At 44.2% G+C, this 19313-nt stretch overlaps 1 pseudogene; it reads right to left on the bottom strand.

Annotated features, from left to right (window-relative positions):
• Positions 1-7568: 7568 nt before the first annotated feature.
• On the bottom strand, positions 7569-14275 carry LOC110588748 (annotated as a pseudogene).
• Between the last annotated feature and the right edge of the window lie 5038 nt (positions 14276-19313).

Here is a 19313-nt window from a genome sequence, read left to right as displayed (position 1 = left end):
GCATCTTTTAGGAAGGATATGTTCATGATTTTCCCTTCTTTTTAAACCTCCAGATTGCCAGAGGTATGAAAGACAGGGCTAGACCTGATGCCCACCCTCCACATTATCTAGTTACTTAAATTCCCAAAACATCAATGAATCCAAAGTGAATGAATCAGGCATAGTTTGCTAGTCTCTGTAACACTGGACACCTTAAATAGGACTGTTAGTTACCCAGCTACCATCAACTCCCTATGGAGACGCGTAGGAACTAAAGCACTGAATCTTCTCTTCTTTTCCAAGATAAGGAAACTGAGTGGTTAAGTGACTTCCTCAGATGACTTTTAGAAGGGGCATCTTGGCCAAGAGGGGAAGTCGGGGACTTGGGCTTCTGCACACATTTGGGGCCACTGGGGCTGATAGGCATTCATCTTTAAAGAACTGAAAATGGTGAACTTTTTTCAGTGACTTATCATACAGATGGAGTGATGGCCTCCAGCCACAGAACTCACTCTGGATGTCTGTCAAGGTTAACAGTTCTATTTGCAGCTCTCCTCCATCAGATTGTTCTTGTTTTTTTTTTAAATTATTCCTAACATGGCTCCTAACTGGGTTGGTTGGCCTGGATAAGGACATTGATTCACTGCTCTCTGGGGTGTTGACTGTGTAGGGACAAAGATGTGGGCACCATGCCAGAACATAAGCTTGTGGATGGTGTCCGCCAAGACCAATTTCTGGCTCACCAAGGAATGATGTACTGGGATCCCTTAAGACGTCAATATATTTTTCTAGGGCAACTAATTGACCAAATGACCTTGTAAATCTACCACCTTCTGAACATCTCCGATTTCTCATCATGTTGTCACTCCATTGACTACAAATGAATGAAATATCCTCTCAAGTTGATCTCCAAATTTAAATAAACTTAAAATAGTAGGAACACATGTAATGTTTACTATATGCTTCTTCAAAGTGACTTACATAGATTATTAATTCATTTAACCCTTACAATTGTCCTCTTAGGTAGGTACTATTACTATCCCCATTTTACAGATGAAGAGACTAAGGTACAGAGAGGTTAGATTACCTTTACCATTGTATCTCTACCATTTCCTTCTCTCTATGGATAGGTAGATAGATAGATAGATAGAGAGAGAGATAGATAGATAGATAGATAGACAAGTATCTGCATGCTTTGTGCAGATATTCTTCAACCCACAGAGCTTTGCCAACTATTCCTCAATCACCCTATATGGCAGCCATAGCAGATGCACCCAGCTTAATTCTCAACTTGCTCCCCTCTGCTCTCTTTCCTCCCCTTTCTCACCCACTAGAACACATTTCCACATTACCAGCTTGGCCTAGTCAGTGTTTTTTTTTTTTTTTAATTTAATTTAGTTTTTAAAAAGATTTATTTATTTATTTTAGAGAGATTGGCAGGAGAAGAGGGGGAGAGAGAATCTCAAACTCCCTGCTGAGTGGGGAGCCTGGGGCAGGGGTGAATCTCAAGACCCTGAGATCACGACCTGAGCTGAAATCAAGAGTCAGACGCTTAAATGACTGAGCCACCCAGGTGCCCCGAGTCAGTGTTTTAAACAAATTATTAAAAATTTTAAAATGCTTTTCAGTGGTTCGAAACAGTAAAGTCAGTTAAAAGTAATACTAATGTATTGTTGCATTAGTCAGAAATTATATGAAATATAACGAACAGAAAACTTTCACAGCATTAAGAAAGGGACTCTTATTAACGTGATTTCTCTTTGAACTTAGGTTTCATATAGAATTCAAATATTTATGAAATTAATTTCATTGTTGAGACTCAAATTCAGCTTTTGTTGCCTAGGCAGCAATTTTTTAAATGGATTGACCCACTTGTGAATGGGCTAGATTTTTTATGCCTGGCATATTACTACATGAAACACTAGCAGATGTATAACAAGCCTCATGTTTATATTTCTACTGTCTGGGCTAATCATTTAAACAGTCATCTCTTACTTAGGGCCCTGACTGAAAATTCAGTTCTTAGGTCTCTGGCTCCAGAACTTAGAAGGAAGTGACCTCAACCCTGTGAAGCTGCGGGAGCCAGGAAGGTAAATCACGACAGGGGCAACTTCAGGAGCCCGATCATGGCCAAAGGCAGAGAGAGCCTGGAGATAAAACATTCTCAGGATTAACACTGAGGTTGAAGCACTAAACTGGTAAAATCCTCCCAGGTACCTTTGGGGAAAAGAGATTCTCTTTCTGATAAGAAAACAAAAGGTCCCTGAGGATACTTGTGCACCCCAATCTTAGGATACAACTAAGAGCGAGAGGAGAAAAATAGGACCCAGCTTCACAGAGCTACCTTTTAGCAAGGCTGGAAGATTGCCAGACGTTGTCCTTGGTGAACTGTGGCAGAACCAGAGATTTATGATCTACACTTTAATGGTCTCTTGATTGGAAGATTGGAGCTCCCTGTATTTTTGTCTGCTGGCTAAGTAGTTCGGTGTCTGCACAAGACCCAAAGTGCTACAGCCAGACTCCTGGACAGCCAGTCAGTGGCTATATATATTGGGGGAGATCTTAAGTAACTTGATTGATTTTCAGTTGTTGAGAGCATTGATTTTTTTTTTAATTGCTTACGGTTTATAAGACCCAAAATAACCCTGGACAACAGAGCACAGGTTGTACTATTGGTTCTTTAGGCAATTTTTGACATAATTTGTCCTCTAAAAGGGCCAGGTAATGTATCAGTTAATATATTAGTAGTTCAAGCCAAAGCTTCCATTGCTATGTCTACAGGACAATTCCCATTCATTCCCATGGGGAGGCAACTTTCAGAGTCACATGTCTCCACAAAGGTTCTGGGAGATATTCTGCCTAAATAAGATACATCTGGGGTTGTGCAGCCTCTCTTTTGTTCTGAATGTGATCTGCAAGCACTCCTTTTTCTTTCCCAAGGGACATTTGGTCTCAGAACCTCTACCAGCTCATGTTGTGCGGAAGGAAGGCATTTTCCAAGGACACTAATTATTCCTCATGTTTATATAGAGCTATCTAGCTTTTAGGGTCACAGAGAACATTAAAAACATCCTAGGCTGCTCTTGATTTTATAAATAAAACATTGAGGCCTCGGGAGGTTAAGTGATTATCCAAAATGTCACAGCCAGCAAGAAGTAGAGCCAATGATTATAAACCTAGGGTCCTTGCCAGGACATCAGACTAATCTATTTATAGGTAGGGCCTCCTATGAGGTCCATGGAGAGAAAGTCTTACTAAATTTATCCAGGTATGTTCCTTCTCTGCCATCTTCATATATAGGATTGGGGTGGGGAGACAAGCACACATGCAGATGAGAGCATGGGAGAGGAACCACAGCTCCTAACTCCTCTCTTCAGGCAGGGTTTGGAAGGCTATAGAAAGGTTCCCCCTTCCACATCTTTCTTCCAATTTAGTTACTAGATCAAGAAACCGAAGGTAATGGAATCAATATAAAATTGATTAGCTTTTTCATTGGCCTACATAGTCCAGCTTAAATGTTTGGGAAAGATGATACCAGGGAGACCAAGGTACTTAATGCAGTTAAAACAAAGAATATAAAGATCTGCCTGAATGACCTGACTCTTTAAGGTGACATTTAGCTAGCTGAATGGCAGCCATACCCACCATTCTGGCATGGGAAGGTTGCAAGGGCTGAAAGGCACGTGTTTTGACATATATATGTATAGGCCATAGGACTGGCCCTGGTTACACAGATATGCCCTAGAGAAGAGGGGAGAGGATTTTACAGCCTCCCATGAATTCATTCTGGAAAGATTTACAGAGCATGTACTGTGTGCCAGGGAGGGATGTATAGATGTGAAGACTGCAGGGCCCCTCTCATGAGTTATTCATCCTGCAGAGATGAGAATGTGGGGGCTGGAGGAGGGGAAGCCCAGTGTTGGAGCAGCTACTGCCAGCTCAGCTGGGGTTGAGGGTGATTAGGGCTGCTTCCCAGCAGGGCAGGGTGGCTGTGATGTCATTTGATCTGTAGCCAGCAAGGCTCATTGCTGACATGGTCTCAGAGGGATTGCCCCATGCTAGCTAACTGGTCCTCTCATGGATTCATTCTTCCCTTACACGTGGCTTTCAGGTTCCTAAAGAAATTCAGTTCTCTTGCAAGAGTCGGTAGACTTGACCTCACACCCCCTCCCTTGCTCAGAACCCAAGACATTGCTCAGGGATCACATTGCCACAGCCAAAGGTCAGTATACCTGCTCTAATATCTGAAGATGAGTCTGCAATCAATGACAACATTTCCCCAACCTCAGAAATGTGGTTTTAGACATTACTGACTAAAAGATGTTGCTTAAAGCAATCTCCACCCTAAATCTCTTTAACAAGAAAAGCATTTGACATTTATCAATTACTTATTTTGTGACAGGTGCTGTATATGTATTAGCTCATTGAAACCTCCTAACAACCCTATGGGTAGGTCCTATTATCCCCAATTTATGGGTAACTGAAGCTGAGAAAGTCAATGATTAGCTCAAGATCACATCAGTGGGAAATGGCTTAGTGGGGATTTGTAACTCCTGAGCCCATGCTTTGAGTCTAAGTAGCTTAATCACCACATTAAACTGGGTCTTTATCTGAAATAATGGAACACCCAAGGCAAATTTCTGTTTTAGGTATTTTCAGAAAGGTGGGAAGGGCTTGTCAGCCTTAGAAAAGCGTATAATTTGAGGAATTTATGCTTATCATAATATTTACTATGTAGTTTTATATTTTAAAAAGATGAAAATGGTAAAGACTCTTTCATCTGACCTTAATTAAGGGAGGGCAATCATCTAGAACACCCAAGTGGGGAGAAGCTGGAGGTGAAACGTGTCTCCATGGTGCTGTCAGCAATGAAGTAGGGACTAGTTATGCATCTATAGAGTGGGCGGGATCACAGCACCCTCTCATTAGGGTATTTGTGAGTATTTAGTGAGGTAAGGTCAATAACACTAGTGCTGTGCTCAGTAAGTAACTATAATTGATTATGTGAGGTTTTAGGGGGAAAGATAAGTAGTGCAACTAAGTAATACAAAGTATTTTTTTGTTGTTGTTCAAATAAATGGGGGGTGCCTGGGTAGCTCAGTTGGTTAAGCAACTGCCTTCAGCTCAGGTCATGATCCCGGAATCCTGGGATTGAGTCCCACATCAGGCTCCCGGCTCAGCGGGGAGCCTGCTTCTCCCTCTGGCCCTCTCCCCTCTCATGCTGTTTCTCTCTTTCAAATAAATAAATAAAATCTTTAAAAAAAATAAAATAAAATAAATGGGCATGCATTTGCAATGATGTGGCGGGAACTAGAAGGTATTATGCTAAGCGAAATAAGTTGGTCAGAGAAAGACATACCATATGATCTCACTCATACGTGGAATTTAAGAAGCAAAAGAGATGAACATAGGGGAAGGGAGGGAAAAATAAAATGAATGCTGAGAGGAGGCAAACCATAGAGACACTGAACTCTAGAAAACAAACTGAGGGTCGCTGGAGGGGAGGTTGGTGGGAGGATGGGGTAATTGGGTGATGGGCAGTAAGGAGTGCACGGGATGGAATGAGTACTGGGTGTTATATAAGACTGATGAATCACTAAACTCTACTTTTGAAACTAATAATACACTATATGTTAATTAAACTGAATTTAAATAAAAAATTTTAAAAAGGGAAAAAAAACCGGGCAGGATGTGACTAGAATGAAAACTTTGCATATATCTCCTTATTTAAGACCACCAGTGGATGCTTGAAACCCCAGATAGTCCTGACCCCTATATACACGATGTTTTTTCCTATACGTACATAGCTATGATAAAGTTTAATTTATAAATCAGGCACAGTAAGAGATTCACAGTGATAAAATAGGACAACTGTAATAATATACTCTAATAAAAGTTATGTAAATGTGGTCTCTCTCTCGATATCTTACTGTGCTGTCCTCACCCTTCTTTTTGTGATGATGGCAGATGATAAACTGCCTACGTGTGAGATGAAGCGAGAGGGATGACGCCGGGCATGTTGTGCGGCGCTGGCCTATTTGTCAGAAGGAGGATCAGCTGCTTCCCGACCACAGCTGACAGCAGTAACTGGAACCGAAACCACAGATAAGGGGAGACGACTGAAGATCAAACTTCAAAGAAGTTTAGTGCCTGTTATGGGATCTTTTCAGGACCTGCCCTAGACATTGACCTCTCTTCTGCTTTGGGGGCTATTTCAATGAAAATGGCTAAGTTGCCAGACTCTAAACCATCCTGTGTAAACATGAGATGTAAATGAAGCCTTTGAGACCTGGGCGCCAAAAGCGGCCCATTATGTTTGTTGTTTTCCAAACTCCCTGGTAGCTGCTGAAACCCTGGAAGACTGGGGGCAGGGTCTGTGTTCCAGATACCAGCTAGAGAGGGAGAGCTCAGTGGGGAGAAGGCATACTTTCTAAGAGGCACGGCTGAGGAATCTTGGTAACTTCCTCTTGTGAGCTTGCTTATCTCCTTTCTGCCTCCCTCTAGAGATTAGCAGTCAAACCTGTCCAACCACTCTTGTGAAGGAGGCCGACCTCATACCATTATTTCCTTTTTGTGACTCTGACACCTGGAGAGACTGTACTCTTCCTCACAATCACACGAAAAGTTAGGTGGCCAAGAGGCTCAAGAACGTGTCTTCCAATGTCTATTCTCTGTACACTTGCCACACTAGACCATTGGGCATCTCAACAAGGGTCCTTCTAGAGATCAGGGTTAGGAGCTCTGCACATGGAGTGAGACAGATCGGAGTTCAAATCCCAGCTCCACCTCTTACCAGCTGCGTGAGAGGGGAACATTTCATGACCCTGTTAAAGCTTTAGTCCCTGCCCCTGTAAATGCAGGGAGAAAATGAGATGATCTTTTTAAAGGCTGAGCACAGGGCCTGGCAGAGAATAATGCCTTAAAAGACATTAACTGTTTATATTCTTTCTTACAAGTAATTCGAAGAAGTGCATTTTAGGATTTATTTTTTATTATTTTTTAGATTTTTATTTATTTATTTGACAGAGAGAGACACAGCGAGAGAGGGAACACAAGCAGGGGCAGAGGGAGAGGGAGAAGCAAGCTTCCCACCAAGCAGAGAGCCCGATGCGGGGCTCCATCCCAGGACCCTGTGATCATGACCTGAGCTGAAGGCAGACACTTAATGACTGAACCACCTAGGCGCCCCACGCATTTTAGGATTTTAGGGAGCAGGACCCGAACAATTTTGCAGGTCCACCTCTTGGCCTTCTTACGTCCTTCGGAAGCTGCATGGGACTGCCCTTATTTACATCTGTCCCTCTGCAAAAGCTGAAGTTTCTGCAGTGTATGAGGGCCTGTTATTACTTATTACTAAGTAATAACACCTGGATTGAGAGGAGAGGGATCCTTGATATACCTTTAAATCCAATGCGGAGTGGAGGGGCGGGGAGAGGGTGCATATTCACCAAGAAAAGAAAAATTGGCTCTGTGACAGCTACATGCCCTGCTGAGTGAGATTTCCGTGGTGAAGGATGAATTAGTGGAGCCACATTCCACACACAAGTCTTTGCACTGAAGAGCAACTAGTTTGTAGGGAACTGGCTTGTTTACTCTGTGGATCCAATGGAGCAGAACCTCATGCCTTGTTTACTGCTCCCAAGAAGGATGCCCAGTCCAGGGACCCAGGAGGAGGCTATTAAAGAAAAAGCGAAAAAACTCAATGACACTTGTTAAAAACAGTAAGGCAGACTTTATTGAGGACGACCGCAGTGGGGTTGTACAGTAGGGGGAATTGGGCTCAACTCGGAATACAGCATGGCCAAGCGGGAATTCGTAGCCCAGGAGGGGGATGGGGTCAGTGGGTGGAAAGTTACTAAGAGGAAACATCAGGGGTAAGGGGGCATCTGGCTAACCCCAGGTCCCAAGATTCTTGCTGAAGGCTGGCCAGGGAGACAGACATCAGTTGGGGTTAGTGGAGGATGAGGAACCTGAGGGAGGTGAGCAAATACTGGGGTGGGGTGGGGGCGTGTTTCTGGTCAAACTGACTTAGCAGGGGTTTTGCTAAAACGGGGTTTTACAAGGAAGTGGACAGATGGGCCTGGGAGAAGTTTCAGGAGCCTGACTGAAGTTTGGTCCAGCAAAGAATCTCTGTCAAGGTCTGACGTTCCCCAGTGCCAGCCACCGAGTGGGGCTTCCTGGATGCCTCTAACCTTTGTCCGTGAAGGAAGTCATTGTTGCAGAAAGAATTCAGACAGGTTTACAAACACCCAGATTTGAGTAGAGGAGGAGGAGCATCCCGTGCAGTAAGGAGTCCTTGTCTTACTGAGAGAATTTGCAGTTCAGGAGGAAAGGAAACCCAGGGAAGAGAGGAATCCATCTTGGGTAAAGGAGGCATCTTGCATCTGACCGTAAGTAGCCTGGAACATCAGTTGGATTTTTTCAAGGAGGCTAACGGCACTTTCTATTATCTCCTTTGTTGTGCAACCATCTAGGGGAAGAGGTGGCGTTTTTAATCAACCCCCACAGTCTTTCCAGAGATTGGTCTCTGCCCAGAGAGGCCAAATGCCCAGGCTCAGGTGTGCTGAAAATACAGGCTCAGGGGTGCTGCCTTGCATCTCCACTTGCTGGGGCTTGCCTCTTAACAGAGGGATGGAGGGATAGAACCCCACCTGGTTCCTACTAATCACATTTTTATTATGGAAGAGATGAGTTGTAAGCTCTAGTGATAAGTTGGAGAGAACCTGGGATGGAGGCTCCCAGCTTAACTCTTTCCTGACCAGCACAAGTTCAGCTGGACCGATGGAAAGATCCTACCCTCTCCTCCTCTTTTCCTGTAGACCACTCAGAAATCTACAAAACTGGATTATTTTTAGTCTTTGAAGTGAGATTGATCCACCCGGCTCCTCGCGCATTCCTTTGAAATGGAGAGTCTTTATTGCTCCAGGACCTGGCAAGGGTGCCTGGTTCTCTCCTGCACTGTCCTAGAGCAAAGTAAGCTCAGAGCTGCCCCATCAGCAGGGAGTCACACCACTGTGGGCAGGAGTGCCGAGGCGCAGCTCACCTGCCAGTAGGAAGGGTTTAAAGGAACTGAAGTCCCGGGGCTTTTAGCTGTCACGATTTAAGTAGTCAGTCCGTTTGTTCATCCAAGCCGGTAGGCGGGATCCCGGACAGCAGTTGGAGGGGAGACAGAGAGAGAGAGGGGGTTGGCAGCAGGGTGTTATTTCCAAGGAAGGATTGATTACTCAGGTAAGTACAGAAATACCCTTTCTGTGATTAAAAAATTCCTCACACCAGTTTTTGTTACTTAGGAAGTGTGTCTTGAAACAAATTATCAAGAAATATTTAAACACATGAAAAAATGCAGAGTACATTGTAATTCACGGTTATGAACTCCTAACACCCCGAGTTTACATTTAGCCCTATTGAATTTAATTTTAAGGAAGAAAACATTACAAATGTCAGTTGAAGCCTTCGTGTGCTCTCTCTCCATTTCTCTACCCCATTTGAGGGGCTGTGCATCTTTTATTCCATCATAAGAAGTTTCAAAGCAATCAGAAATAGAAACTTGTAAATTAGCCACTACCACTGAGACATTCCTTTAACTTCTTCCTCTTCTTCAGGTCAGCTACGTCATTATCAGTTCCAGTAAAATGTGTCTCTGCTACCAGAAATTGCAATGCAACCTCCAAGTCATAGATAGTTGGTTCTGGAATGAGTCTGAAATGGCCTTAACCATTACCATGGAGAAAACTAAGGCCCCAACAGGTGTGGTGTCTGTATGGTGACACAGTGCAGACTTAGGTGCAGACGCTGGGAAGGAGGTCTGTGACTCTCCCTAGAACCCCAGCACCCCTGGCACAGACACTAACATAGGAGAGGTGCTCCGTAAACACTTGTTGCATGATTGCCTCTGTTAATGAGCGGATGAGCAATTAAATCCTGCCCACAGTGCATGTATGGTTCGTGCCCCAAACTTCCTCCTAATCAATGAAAATCTGTTAGAAAGGGATTTATCTTGTTACTTAATATAATGAATGGAATGTTTCATAAAACTTCCTAACTATAGAAAAGTCTGCTTGGGATCTTTAAAACAATTCAGTTGGACAGTAGGTTGTCATTAATATGCATGAGAAAGTGTTAGCTAGGAGAATTATACACATATATACATGGGCGTGTATCTAAAGAAAGAAATTAGAACCTGCATTTAAGCAATGTTTAGCACAGTCCAATACAATGCCCAGAAGCTAGCTGCCCTGGGATGGTACATCCTATTCATTTATTGGCTGTCTACTATGTGCCAGGAAATAAAGAATGGATCCATCACAACCCTATAGGAGCACAGGAGAATGAACACACATCTTTCACCTGGTGTGGCATTTATGAGCTTACTGGCTTGGCTGAGGGGCACAGTTGGTGGCTGCAGGAGAGAGATTTAAAAACCCCTAGAGATGCCAGTTTATTGGTTGGGACTCAAAGCCACGTTTCAGTAACACCAAGCTCTAACTCAGCCCAGATTGCTTCCCAGAGTTCTCAAGGGATGGCATCAATTTCTCCCCAGGAATCCAGGCTGGGCTGAGGGCAGGTGGTGGAGTGTGGGGCAGACAGGTATTAAGACCACCCGGGGAGGGGCCTGATGCTGTGACTCTTAGCTGGATAGTCATAATAAGATCTAATGCTGAATGGGTGTCAGGCACTGACTTACTTGTTGAATCCTTGTAACAAACCTGTGAGGTAGGCACTATTAAATCCTCAACTACAGGTGAGGAAACCAAGGCTCAGAAAGCGTAAGTAACTTGTCCAAGGTCACACAAAAGGAAGTAACAGAGCTGAAGTTCTTTCCCCGGTCAGGGACTCCACAGCTCTTAATTTTTTCTTTTTTTAATTGAGGTGTAATTTATGTACAGTAAAATCCACTTTTTTAAGTGGCGTACAATTCTATGAGCACTGACAAATGTATACAGCTATATGACCACCGCCACATCAACATATACAGCAGTTCCATTATCCTCAAAAATTCCCTTGTGCCTATTTGTAGTCAGTCCCCTCCTTCCATTCACCGGCAACCCTGGGCATCCAGGGATCTGTTTTCTGTTTTGCCTTTTCCAGAATGACCTATAAATGGAATCATATAGCCTTTCGAGACTGGCTCCTTTCACTTAGCAAAATTCATTTGAGATTTCTGCTGCTGCTGCTGCATACATCTGTTGTTTGTTCCTTTTTATTGATGAGCCCTGTTACATTGTATGGATGTACCACACTTTGTTTCCATTTGCTAATTGAAGGGCATTTGGGTGGTGCCCAGTTTGGGGCGATCATAAATAAGCATGCATAAACATTTGTGTACAAGTTTTTGTGTGAACCTAAGTCTTCATTTCTCTTGGGCAATGGAATGGGCTTGTATAGTTCATGCCTCTAACCAGGCTCCAAGGTGCTCAGGAGCTGGATGTTCGAGGTGTTCACAGCCTCTCCTTTGGGGGTGAGGGCCTGAAGAAAAAAAATGTATATATTTTTGATTCATAACCTTTCAGAAAACTCAGAAGTAATTGTTTTTGTTCTAGTCTTCACATTTTTTAATATAGAAAAAAATGATGTTATAATCATAACAATTAAAGTCTTAAGCTTAAAATATGATTTTTGATCTGTGTCTAAAAACTAGACACTACTCTTTTTTACTATTTGTAATCTTAATTCTCACACCCAAATAAAACTCAACCTTTCCCCCCGATGATATGTACATCTTTAGGTGTTTCCTATGGCACTTTGAAAGCGATTATGGTCAGACTGGCACACGAATGGGAGAAGGTGCAAGTGAGGTTTTTCTTTCCCTCCTCCTTAGAAGTCGGCTCTTTTCTCTCAGGTTTATTTTAACTCCAGTCCCATCCTCCTCCACTTCCCTAGTCCCCTCCCTTATTCTTACCCATCATCTGCTTTGGGAGAGGTAGCTAGCTTTTCAAACGGAAGCCTCCTTGCTATATTTGGTTAAAATCTCTGCATCAAGTTGAGGGTACTTAGACATCAGCTAAGCCACGTCACCTCATTTTGTGTCCTGATTGTGTGCTTGTAAGCAGTGTGTGAAACCTCCCACTTCCAATGAAACTGTTCTTCCCATTTTTACATGGTGAGTCACTGGCTCTCCCACAAGATGGGTTTTAGTGAGTTGACAAAATGAAGTATGACGTAGTGAAAAGAATTCACCTGCCATGCCTCTCTCGTGTAGGTAGAAGGGATCATTTTCTCCTTCTCTGGGCTGCATGTATCGAGAACTTCTCTCAGAGTTAATGCTTGACTGGTTCCATATTCAACATAAGCATACTCAAAGATCAAGAAAACCCTCATTTCTGTGCTCCATTGGGTTCATTTTCAGAAGCCAAGTGTCGTATCTTTTGAGGTTTCTGAGTGCTTGAGCCTGTGTTCTCCTGAATGTTTCTATGAGAGTCGTCTTATTTGAGAGTGAAACAGCGAAGGAGGAAAAGCCAATAAAAGGATGTGTTATTGAAGCTTTTGATAAGCTTTATGAAATGCATCTCAGGGACATCAGGAGGTGAGGAAGGGGAAATGGGGAAGAATTTATGCTTCTGCTCTCAGCCCCTAGTGGGCGAGGGCAGCCCCATGGGCATCAATACCCTGGCCCAGGCCTGGTCTGTGGCCGAGTATGGGGAAAGCCACGGATATGGCCCCAACACGGGCCCATTGGCTGCACAGTGTCATTTCAACAACTGCTGGTGTTAGCTGGGTTTTAGCTGAGTAAAAGGCAAAGCTCTCTGGAAACTCCCAGGACCTGGATCCAGCCTTTGTCTTCCTATAGCCATGGCTGTGAAGCTCTAGTTGCCCCATGTGAGCTGGCAAGAATGGTGGCTGTAGAATTTCTATTTGGAAGAGGCCTGGGGGCAGCTGCTGGTTGGGGCTTGGTGGTAGGTCTTGAAGCTGTTTGCAGTGTATGTTAATTTGGGGGTAGTTGAAGGATAGTGCGCGCTCTTAGCTCTGAACACAGCCACCAAGGGTGAGGTCTTTTTGAGCCAGTTCTGCCCATGGTAGCCCAGAGTCTTCAAGGCTTTCCATGCCTGATCTCTACCAAATTGTGCAGAGTGTTTAGCTGGGCTCTTTCCATTTCTCCTGTGTGCCAATCTGGCCTGCCCACTCCCTCACTGGGGAGAAGTTGAAGGTGAGTAAAGCGGCAATCCTCTCCCAGAACGGGAGCTGTAAATGAGGTCTTGGTTGCCAAGCCTTCAGGGAAATATCGTCAATCCCCAAAGTCTGTGACTGCTGGACTCCAGGCGGTGTGATCCAAGCACAACAGAGAGAACTGGCTGTTACGCAGTGTACTCTGGTGCCAAGGTTTTGGAGCCGGAGTCATGGCGGTCACACTTATTCAATCAGCCTTTAGACCTGAAGGAAAGGTGACCTCTTTAGTTTGTGATTTGTATTCTTTTTTACGTCTTAGCTTGAAAAGAAGTTGCGAATGACCATGTATCTGTAATCCTCTCTTAGACCTTGGTTTTGCTCCTGGTAAACATTACCTTTTCCTCGCCAGTTAGCTTTGACTTGGAGGAGGGGGCAGGGCAGAATGATGAAGCACATTGTCTGGAATCCCCTTGCTTTGTGGCTTTGCTCATGTGTCTTTGCCATGTCATTCTCTCTCCCTGTTCCTGCTTCTAGCCATCCAGTACCTGTCCTTGAAGTTCCGCCTCTTCCCAGTTGGGTCTGTCTGCTCCAGCTCCCAGACCTCATCTTTGAAAACCTAGCACATTTTTGTTCAACTCACTTGGCTATGCATCACTTCTGTCTGATGGCAGCTCTATTCTTGTAATTTATCTTTTCAGCTTCTTCTGCCTTGTCTTTGTCTCCCTCACCCCCAGCAGACTGTAAGCTCCTTGAATTTGCTTTATTGATTTTTGATTTAATAAAGTTTTGTTTTTCCAAAAGGTACAGTTGGTGGGACCTGTGTATGCATCTTCACCAGCAGCTGGGGCATTTCCACCCTTGGTGTTTCTGGTGTAAATGATTTGAGCTCTGTGCCTTGAAACTGGTTCAATGAATCCTTTACTAAGGAGCTCCTGAAGGGCTGCCCTGGCCAGGGAACCCCGAATCTTCAGTCTCTAAGAGACAACAGCTGGGGTTATAAGCTTATTGTTGGGAACTTCCTTACAGAGTTTGTCATATGTCACTTTGTCTAACAAGACCAGGTCATTGAGCTTGCCCCGAACTGTGCCTTTGGACCACGTCTTCTTTTTGGCCTTGTCCCAAATTTGTTCACTGGGTCTTTGTCTTTCTTGGGCGACTTTCCAGGATCTTTTTTCTTGTTGTCCCTGCACATAGTGAAGCTCGGAGAGCAGCTGCTCTCATTGCAGGCTCACTAAGATGTCAGACAAAAAAGCTCCTTGAATTTGCTTTACATTTCTCTGTAGCCTGCACAGGACCTAGTCCAGTGTCTTGGACACAGTAGGAATCATTAAATGCTTCTGGAATCAATAGAAAAAAGACTCACGAAGATTTGGGGAAAGACATTCTGATGGCTTCTATCTCCACTGGGTCTTAAATATGTTCAAGAAATTAGGTGGTCTTGAGCCCTATCTCCAGCATCCAAATAATGAACACTTTGTGCCAATTCTTATCAGCTTGCTTTCTAGCATCTTTGTTTCTTCCACAAACATTTATTGAATACCACTGCTAATGGCAGTTATTAATGGTGTAGGCTACAGAGAGAGGCCACCTTGGTTCAAATCCCAGCTCCTCCTTCTAGGCTGCATGACCCTGGACAAGTGACTTGAGCTCTCTGAGCTTCATTTTCCTAATTTGTAAAATGGAAATAATGATAGTGCTGGACTCTACTGAGATGAGGTAATGTATATGGCAGGGACCAAATGGTGAGTGCTGAGAGGAATAAGATTTGGTGGCTGTCTGTGTGGAGCTCATTACCCAACAGAGAAATGCATGCTAATGCAACTGTGTGTCTTGAGTGCCCAAAGCCAACCTGGAGACATGGATTTGAGTGCAAGTAGTTTGTTTGGGGGGGAAGAGATGCCAGGAAGCCCAGGAAGGGGAGTGGGGAAAGGAGACATAGTCCACAATACTTTAAAGAACAGGTTACCACTAGGGGCAACTGGGGCTCAGTCCTGCTGGGACCTCTGGGAGACGGCAGGAAGCAAAACTCAAAGTTATGCCCCCTTCTCCCAAGGGCAAGAAATTTGGGGCATTTTCTACCATCTCCTGTTACTCATTGCTTGAGGGTTGCTCCCAAAGGCTGACCTCTCCTGCACTTCCACACAAAACTCTCAGGCCAAGAGTAAAAGGTGCCTACAGAAGATAGCCTGGGCACAGGATCAGAGTCTCCACTGGACAACATGCAGGGACTGTCAGTGGGGTACAAACCATGGAAACACTTGCTTTGAGTTATTCCTGTCATCCTTATGAGCTGCTGGAGAAACATAGTCACCCTTAAAGTTGCCTAAGGGGAGGATTTAGCTGTGGGGCAAATGCCTCTGGAGAGAATCCTGGGGCCCTGTGTTGTGATAGGTGGCTCTCAAATCCCAGCCTAGGCCCTGCCCTTGTAGGACTGAAGGTCAGCTCTGGAAATGCAGAGACCGCTGTCCAAGGTCTTGGGGAGAAAGGCTCCTGGCTAATTGTCTCACCAGGAGTCTGTGGTCCTGCTGTGTTAGCAGTACACAACAGAGGCAGGACGGAGCAAGCTCCTGGATTCAAAGAGGCTAGTGCTGCTTCAGGCACCTCCTCATCTTTTTAAACCTGAGATAGCAGAGGAAAAGGGGACAGATGTACAAAAAGCACAGCAAATTCGGGAAAAAGGTGTTGCAGTTTCGCCTTTATATGTTCTTCATTACGTTGTCTTCTCCCTGCTACAATTGTCTCCAGAACTTATGGTCAAACAAAACAAAACAAAACAAAACAGGCTTGTGAGCAGAGCTGGAGAGAATTCAAGAAGTATCCCTTATTCCACAGGCAGTTTTAGAGGGTCCCTTGGGGGCTCGAAGCAAGGCTGGTTCATAGGTATAGCCAGAGTAGGAGGTACCAGACAGGGTGACTTGGAGGTGCCTGTAGGGCACCCCTAAGCACTCCATACTCCCATATTTTAGCCATCTTGGTCCATCTAAAGCTGTAATAGTGGGGGCACCTGGGTGGCTCAGTCAGTTAAGCATCTGCCTTCGGCTCAGGTCATGATCCTAGGGTCCTGTGATTGAGCCCCACATTGGGCTCCCCACTCAGCGGGGAGTCTGCTTCCTCTCCCTCTGCCCCTGCCCTTGCCCTTGCTCTGCTCTCTCTCTTGCTCACTCGCTCTCTCAAATAAATAAATAAATAAATAAAATCTTAAAAAAAATAAATCTGTAATAGTAATTTGATGCCTGTAGTTTTGTTTTTTTAAAAATATCATTGTATCTATGAACTGGGGTGAGTAGGGTTCCCCCCGAAATTAGTGTTCACCCAGAACCTCAGAATGTGACCATATTTGGGATTAGGGTCTTTGCGGATGTAATTAGTCAAGATGAGATCACACAGAATTAGGGCAGACCCTAAATCCAGTATAACTGGTGTCCCATAAGAAGAAGGAAATTTGAAAAAAAGGAAATTTGGACACAGAGACACAGAGATGCAGAGAAGGAGGCCATGGGTAGACAGAGGCAGAGATTGCAGAGGTGCAGTCACAAGCCAAGGAACACCAAGGACATGGAGAAGAGGCAAGAAAGGAATATCCCCTGGAACCATCCGAGGGAGCACAGCCCTGCTGACACCTTGATTTCTGACTGGTAGCCTCCAGAACTATGAGACAATACACTTCTGTTGTTTTAAGGCACCAAGTTTGTGTCACTTGTAATGGCAGCGCTAGGAAACTGAAGTAGACTATAGACTATAAGCCACCTGAGGGCAGGGATAATGTCTTACCCACCCTGGCTTCCCTGCAGTGTTTAGTTCAAAGCATGTTGGTTGGCTCAAGATGTTAAAGGGAGCTTCTTGAAGAGTATACATTACCAGAAGCTGTGGTCCTTTCCATTCTGGCTGCTGTCACAGCTGTAGAAATTCGCAGATCAGATGGGAGAGTAGGACCCAAGGGTTTGGGGTGCTGGGCAGTTGCCTCTTGGGAAGACTGGAGAGTGCGAGGAAAGGAAACAGTGAAGAGGGAATTGAAAGTGAGCCAAGACTTCTTTCATGTGCTTCCCAGTTTGAGCTAGCGCTGGCCGGGGTTCAGGGCCCTCACATCTAACTGTACGCATTCAGAAAGGCTCAGGCACTCTTTCTGGGAGTGGGGCAAATCCTCAGGAATCTAAGGTCCTGACCGTGGATTTCTCCAGCTGGACTCCGGAGGACTGGGTATCACCAGGGGTGGGGAAAAGGGGATGGTGGTTTGGAGTTGAAGTCGACTTTCGCAAATAGCCCATTGTTCTCTTTCATCCTTCTGTGAAAGAGGATCAGAAGTTCACTGCATGGCTCTAAGGAAGTTCCTGGCAGTTCTGTTTATAATAGCAAGATTTTGGAAATGACCCAAATGTCTGACAATGGGTGACTGGTTACATAAAGTATGGTTTAGTCAGACACTGGAATTCTATTCAGCCATTAAAACTGATGTCATGGATGACTCTTTATTGATATGAGAAGAGGATATCATATATAGAAAACACACACATACATATATATTTTACACATATGATAATACATATGACATATGTATGCAGCATAGGAAAAGATTCACAAGGAAACAAGACCAAGGTTTTAACAGGAGCTTTCTCTTGCTGGTGAGATTGTGGATGATTTTCTCCTCATCAATGGGCACATTTTTGTAATATAAAACTAAAGTTGTTATTTATTTATTTAAAGATTTTACTTATTTCAGAGAGAGAGCAAGTGCAAGCACAAGCAGGGGGAGGGGCAGAAGGAGAAGCAGACTCCCCGCTGAGCAGGGAGACTGACGCAGGGCTCCATCCCAGGACCCCAGGATCATGACCTGAGCTGAAGGCAGACACTTAACCAACTGAGCCACTCAGGCGCCCCTCTTTTTCATTTAAAAAAATGTTCCTACAGGGTTCTATAGGTTGAGCCATGAGCTTCCTCCTTCCTTCTCCTCCATCAGAATTTAGTTTTCTGCCCTTTTTTTTTTTTTCCTCACAGGTTTGGTTTCTCTCTCTCAATGAGTCAACAGAGAGCCATAACAGCAACGCAGAGAAAAGCTCATTACCAGGGCAGATGGGCAGTCTTGCTGCAGCTTCTGGCATCCCCCTGGGAATCACCTCTTTGGTACTGAGATCAGCTGAGATCACCTGTGATGGTTCTTCCACTTTGTGGAGAGCGTAGGCTTCCCTGACTTCAACTCTCACAGACCATTCAATGTTGTGTCAGCCTCTCATTCCCTGTTAAATCTTGTCTTGCTTGAAATCCCAAACCTCACACCGTGTTTCTAAATATTGATTTAAAAAAGTTATAATGTTCTACTCTAGTTCAACTCAGCCAGCATTTATTTTACTGCTGACTTTGTGCCAGGCTTGATCACCAAGAAAAGGGTCTACCCTTGAGAAGGGACTGTGGCTGATAGGGCACCTTTTAGGTGCCAGACACTTTGCTGAAGACTTTACATACATTCTCTCAATTTAATTGGTTTAGTAACCCTTTGGGTAAGTGGTACAGGTAAGTGTTCAGTAATTGTTTAAATAGCAAGACAGGAATTTAAATCCAGTTCTGTCTGATTCTTCTTCTTCTACTACTACTACTACTACTACTACTACTTTAACTACTACTAATACTACGACAACTAGGACCATTGTTACTACTGCTGCTGCTACTACTACTTTACTCCACCACTCCTTACTCTAACTACTACTACTACTTTATTCTTACTACTGCTGCTACTACTACAGCTATGACTACTGTTCCTGCTACTGTTACCACCAGCACCACCACCACTACTACTGTTACCACTACCACTCCTCCTCCTCCTCTACATACCTTACAGTCCAAAGTAGTTTCCATTATGCAGTGCTCAGGTAACAGTGTCTTATAATTTACTTAACTATTCCTTATTTTGAACAACTGGGTACTTTGAAGTATTTCCACTATTATACAGAACTTGTGCTGATCTTTAAAAAAGGTCTTACAGGGCGCCTGGGTGGCTCAGTTGGTTAAGCGACTGCCTTCGGCTCAGGTCATGATCCTGGAGTCCCAGGATCGAGTCCCGCATCGGGCTCCCTGCTCGGCAGGGAGTCTGCTTCTGCTTCTCCCTCTGACCCTCCTCCCTCTCATGCTCTCTGTTTCTCATTCTCTCTCTCTCAAATAAATAAAATAAAATCTTTAAAAAAAAAAAAAAAAAAAAAAAAAAAAAAAGGTCTTACATATTCATATACATTATGTGTGTG

This window comes from Neomonachus schauinslandi, chromosome 10, assembly GCF_002201575.2.
Source record: "Neomonachus schauinslandi chromosome 10, ASM220157v2, whole genome shotgun sequence".
Taxonomy (NCBI): Eukaryota; Metazoa; Chordata; class Mammalia; order Carnivora; family Phocidae; genus Neomonachus; species Neomonachus schauinslandi.
This window is presented reverse-complemented; position numbering and strand designations above follow the sequence as displayed.